The following is a 5812-nucleotide window of genomic DNA, read 5'->3' as shown; positions in this document are numbered from 1 at the left end:
AGCAGTCGGGTGCTCTTATCCACTGAGCCATCTCACCAGCCCTAGGATTGATAACTTTTAATCTGCTACCTCAGAAAATAGTTATGATAAGAACTTCGACAGTAAACAAGTACCCTCCGCTGACCTTTTACCCGACTAATTTTACAGACTGACGTGGTATTTGAACCCTTTACCCACGCCGGATGCCCAGTTCACGGGCTACAATCACTGCGCATGCCCGGAGGCAGTCTGCAGGAACTTGACTGTGGAGGCGGAGCCACGTTATTCCCAGGGCCTCAGCCTCAGAAAGGAAGACCCGCCTCTATCCGGAAGAGGGCCAATCAGAGCCCACCAGGGCAGCTTCCGAACCAATGGCCTGCGCGAGTGCCTTGGGAGCCGGTTCCAAAAGGAAGGATTAGGGGGTTAGGGGAAAGCGGCTGAACGTGGTGGGTGGCATAGAGGCCTTCCGCTGACTCGATCTTGCCATCCGCCAGAGTCACCATGAAGAAGACATACCATGACGGGGTTCTAGGGCGAGCGGACTGGTGGCCGTTCGTGGCCAGGCGCCGCTTCCTCACTGCGCCCCCTTCAGCAAGTGGAACGTCCCAAGAATGCCGCCCTCCGCAGTGGCGCGCGGGAGCGCGGGCGGCGGCTCCGCTCCCGATTCCCCCTCGCCGGGCAGCCGTGTGGTTCCGTCCGGGCGGCCGCGCATGCGCCGGGTNGNAGGGGTCGCGANGTGGGCGCCCCCCAGGCCACACGCAGTGGTTTGGGCCACGCTAGCATCGCAGGCTTTGGAGTGGTTACTTCCCAGAACACCAATTCTCAGGGTGGATTCAGTCCTGAGACCACAGCATTTGTGAGGGAAGAAAGACTTGCTGGGGCGACCTGGTTTTTATTTTAGAGACAAGGTCGCATACTATGTATGTCCAAGCTGGCCTCGAACGTACGGTGCTGGCCACAGTGGTCTAAAACTCCAGGAGATCCTCCTGCCTAACCTCTGAGCACTGAGATTACAGGAGAGGCCGAGGAGGGTGGGGAGGGGCTTGGGGAATACTGAACATTACTCTGATATTTTATAAGAATAATAATCGGGAGCCCATCTTTTTGATCCAAGCACTCGGAGAGCTTTGAGTTTGGGAACACCCTGGTATACATGCCGAGTTCCAGGACAGGAACTTGGTGAAATCCTGTCTTCACATCCTCCCTGCCTCGCCCCAAAGAAAAAGAATAAAGAATAACAAAAATAATAACAATAAGCTCTAAAGAGATGGTCCAGCTGTTACGATCACTGGTTGCTCTTCCAAAGGACCGGGTTCAATTCTCAGCACCCAAATGGAGACCTCAGGCACTCACAGGTGCACAGATGGAAACGCACGCAAAACACCTACAGATATCAAATAAAAAAATAACTCCCTTTATATCTTCACCCATAACTCATGTCCATTACCTGCATACAGTCCTTCCTCATTGTCTTATACTTTGCCTTTCTTGTTCTTTTTTTATTTATACTGTATCCAAATATGAGAAAACATGCATTTTTTTCTGAAATTGTGAGACCTTGCTTAACACAGTCCAAGACCATCTCTTTTCCTGGAAAATTTTTAACTTCTTGTTAGAACTGAATAACATTTCATTTTTTATATGTAGCTAATGAAAAGTTGGTGTGCATGTGTGTGTGTGATTCCAGTTCTTTGCTATAATGATTAAAGCAGCAATAAACATGGGGGTGTCAATATCTCTATGATAGGGTATGGAGTTATGATAGGGTATGACAGGCTATTTACCTAGGAGTAAGATAGCTGGGTCATATAGCAGTTCCATTTTTAATTCTTTGAGAAGACTCCAAACAATGGCTTTATTAATTTGTACCACCACTAACATTCTTTGTAACATTGTCATATTTATTGATAGCTATTCTGACTGGGGTTGGGTGTTACCTCAATGTAGTTTTTATTTGCATTTTCCTAATGGTCAGGGATACTGAACACTTTCAAAGTTATTGACTTTTTTTTTTTTTTGAGACAGGGTTTCTCTGTGTAGACCTCAAATTCAGAGATCTGCCTGCCTCTGCGTCAGCAGTGCTGGGATTAAAGTCATGTGCCACCACTGCCTGGTCCATTTGTATTTTTTAAGTTGTCTGTTCTGTTCCCTGTCTCATGTGACGACCAGCAGTCTTGTTTCCTTGTTAATTTCTGCAATTCTTTGCAAATTCTTGATATCACCATTTGTCTGAGGTATAGCTAGTAAAGTTTCTTCTGGAGGCTCTTTGCTCTGCCTACTGTTCCTTTGCTGGACAGGAAGTGTTATTTTCATGCAATCCCATCTCTTGATGTTTGGATTAGTTCTTGTGCTGTTGATGATCTATTAAGAAAAGGTCTTTGGTTCAGACATGGTGAAAAGTGCCTTTAATCCCAGCACACCGGAGGCAGAGGTCTGGTCTGTGTAATGAGTTGCAGGACTCAAGACTATGTTTGGAGAAAGGAGGGGGGGGGAGAGGGAGAGAGAGGGAGAGAGAGAGAGAGGAGAGAGAAAAGAAGAAGAGAGAGGAGAGAGGGAGGGAGAGGGAGAGAGAGGAAGAGAAAAGGAAGGAAGGAACCCAATACCTTGAAAGGTATTTCCTATGTTTCCTTCTAAACCTTTGAGTATTTCAGGTTTTAAATTATGGCATTTGATAGAGGTTGTAAGTCATCCAGTGTGGGGTCCTCTGCAAAAGCAGAAAGCACAGGTAACCACTGGGCCACGGCTCTAGCTCCTTCCTAGGTTCTTTTTGCAAAGAATGTTCTGGTTTTCTTTGTCAAAAAGAAAGTGGGTATAGCTTAGCCATTTTATTTCTGGGTTCTCTATTTTATTGGTCTATCTGCCTATTTTTTTCAAATACCACTGTCTTCATCACCACAGGTGCATAGTATAATTTGACATTCAGTATAATTGCTTTGACTATACGTGGTATATTGTGGTTCCATATGAATTTTTTTCTAAACCTGTTAAGTATGACATGGTGATTCTGATAGGCATCATTACATTAATTCTGTAACTTAATTTTGGTTGTATAGATATTTTCACAATATTAATTCTGTCTATCCAGAAGTATGGAATAATTTTCCATTGACTAACATCTTCTGTGACTTCTGTGTTAATATCTTGAATTTTCTTTGGAGAGGTCTTTCACTTTGGTTAAACATATTCCTACTTATTTCGGGGGAGTTACTTTGAATGGAATATTTTTCCTGTTTTCTTTCTTGGATAAGTAGACTGTTAGTATAAATGAAGGCTACTTGTTTTTTGTTGTTGTTGCTGTTGTTTTGAGACAGTTTTGGTATGTAGCCCTGATTGGCCTGGAACTCTCTACATAGTATACTATGTTGGCCTTGAACTCACAGGAACCTGCCTGTCTCTTGACTTCTGAGTGCTGAAATGCTATTTTCAATGCTTATTTTGTATCCTACAACTTATTCTGAGTGTACATCAGGTCTACAAATTTTCTAGTAGGCTCGATAGAGTCTTTTAAGTAAAGAATCATATCAAGAGAACATAATTATATAATAATCTTGATACCAGCCAGGCAGTGGTGGCACACGCCTTTAATCCCAGCACTTGGGAGGCAGAGGCAGGCAGATTTCTGAGTTTGAGGCCAGCCTGGTCTACAGAGTGAGTTCCAGGACAGCCAGGGCTACACAGAGAAACCCTGTCTCGAAAAACAAACAACAACAACAAAAAACAAAACAAAACAAGAAAAGAACAGAAAACTATTATAGACCAATTTCTTTGAACATAGATGCAAAAATCCCTAGGCAGGCATGGCAGAAGCTAGCCACAGGGAACTGTGATGATGTTTGTGGCTTATTTTACTACTGAGGGCCATGCAGGTATCTGAGCTCTGTGCTGCAGCCTTGGGACTATACTAATTTGAGCGGCCTGCACTGCCATCTGAGGCCATGGTGACATCTGGCATGTACTGCTGATGAGAGCCATGTCTGCGGTCCTACTACAGCCAGGGTCTGTATTGATGTCTGTGACCCATGTTACCCCTGAAGACCATGGTCTTTGCTGTGACCTAAGGCCATGTTGGTGTCCTTGTTGCCGGATGGGCGTCTGGGTCTGTGGTCCTACTGCAGCTTGAGGCCATGTTCAAGGTCTGTGCTGTCATCAGAAACTTTGGGAATGTCCATGATCTGTGCTTCTGCTGTGAAGAGCAGGGAGGCTACTTTTGCTGTGACTGCAGACACACAGCTAAGACAGAAGACCATAAAAGGCTTCTGTGACAAGCCCTATCCCAACTCTCCAAAAAGTACTAGCCTACATAGGAAGGACTCCGTTCTCCTTAGGAGGCAGGCCACCGAGAGTCTGACTATGCTCCAGTGACTACAGAGATAACACAAATGCGGCTTATTTTTATTTTAACTTGTTTTGGCAGGGAGGTCACAAAGTAGTGTCGGGGACAGACATGGAAGGACTGGGAAGTGTGACGAGGATGTATGATGTGAAATTCTCAGAGTCAATAAAAATGTTATGTTAAAAAATCCTAACAAAATGCTTACAAATTGAATCTAGGAACACATTGAGAAGATTACACATTATGACCAAGTAGGCTTCAGTCCCAAAGGCAAAGGTGTTTAAAGGTGTTTCAACATACACAAATCAGTAAACGGAATACGGCATATAAACAAACTCAAAGACAGAAAAACATGAATCATTAAAGTAAATGCTGAAAACCCATTTGACAAAGTGATAAAAGCTCTGAGACTGTAGAAATACATGGAAATATGTCAAAATAATAATGCTATATACAATAAATCTATAGCCAACATTATATTAAATATAGACACACTGAGCACTTCCTCGGAAATCAGGAATAAGATGTCCACTGTCCCCTACAGTATCAAAGTCTTAGATATAGCAATTAGATAAGAGAAGACATAAAAGGGACAATAGGAAGGGAGAAAACCACAGTATCCTTTCTTATTTGAGATAGATAGGTTCTTAGTATGAGTTCTGGCTGGCCTGGGGCCTGTTTTGTAGACCAGGCTGGCTTCACACTCATGGAGATCTGCCTACTTCTGTCTCCTGAGTGCGAAGATCAAAGGTGTGTGCTACTACACCTAGCACATTTCCTGCTAGGTTTTTCAGTGAAGCTCCTCAGACTCATGGGAATTTTCCTGCCTCAGCCTCTCAAGTGCTAGATTACAGATATGGGCCACCACACTGTGTGTGGCTCATGTCTTTTTGTCTGTTTATTTTGGCCAGAGTTCAGCCCAGTTCTAGCCACATTTACCAGTATCATTGGGATGTTTTGATTCTTTTCAGTGTGGCGGGCTGACAAGTTGGGTATTTTTACCTGTGGCACAGGTCTAAGTTAAATACTATATATATATTAGGGATTATTTAGAAACAATTGTGTCTAAGGCTCTGACTTCTCCAACCACCAAGCAGGAAAGCGGTTCAGGATTCTCAACAATAAACTTTTATTAAAAAAAATAATATAATCACCCATGGCAAGCAAAGAAACTGCATGAGTCAGAAATACCTTTTAACCTAAGCCATGTATGGGGACTAGAAGTGACTAGCTCCTTTGGAAATTGGAACTAACTCATGCTGTTCATAGGCAGAAGTTCCCCTTTCTCTTCAGTGCATCATCAGCCCAGGGACATTCCTAGAGGTCAAAAGTATGTGCTAGTAGCACAATCCTGAGCAAGAGTCCTTTACCATATGGGCACAGGAGCTGGAGAGGTGGCTCAGTGCTTAAGAGTGCTTACTGTACTTCCAAAGGATCCAGGTCTGCTTCCTAACACCCATGCAGGGCAGCTTGCAATTGTCTGTAACTTCAACTCCGGGG

The sequence above is a fragment of the Mus caroli genome, chromosome X (assembly GCF_900094665.2).
Source record: "Mus caroli chromosome X, CAROLI_EIJ_v1.1, whole genome shotgun sequence".
Classification (NCBI taxonomy): Eukaryota; Metazoa; Chordata; class Mammalia; order Rodentia; family Muridae; genus Mus; species Mus caroli.
This window is presented reverse-complemented; position numbering follows the sequence as displayed.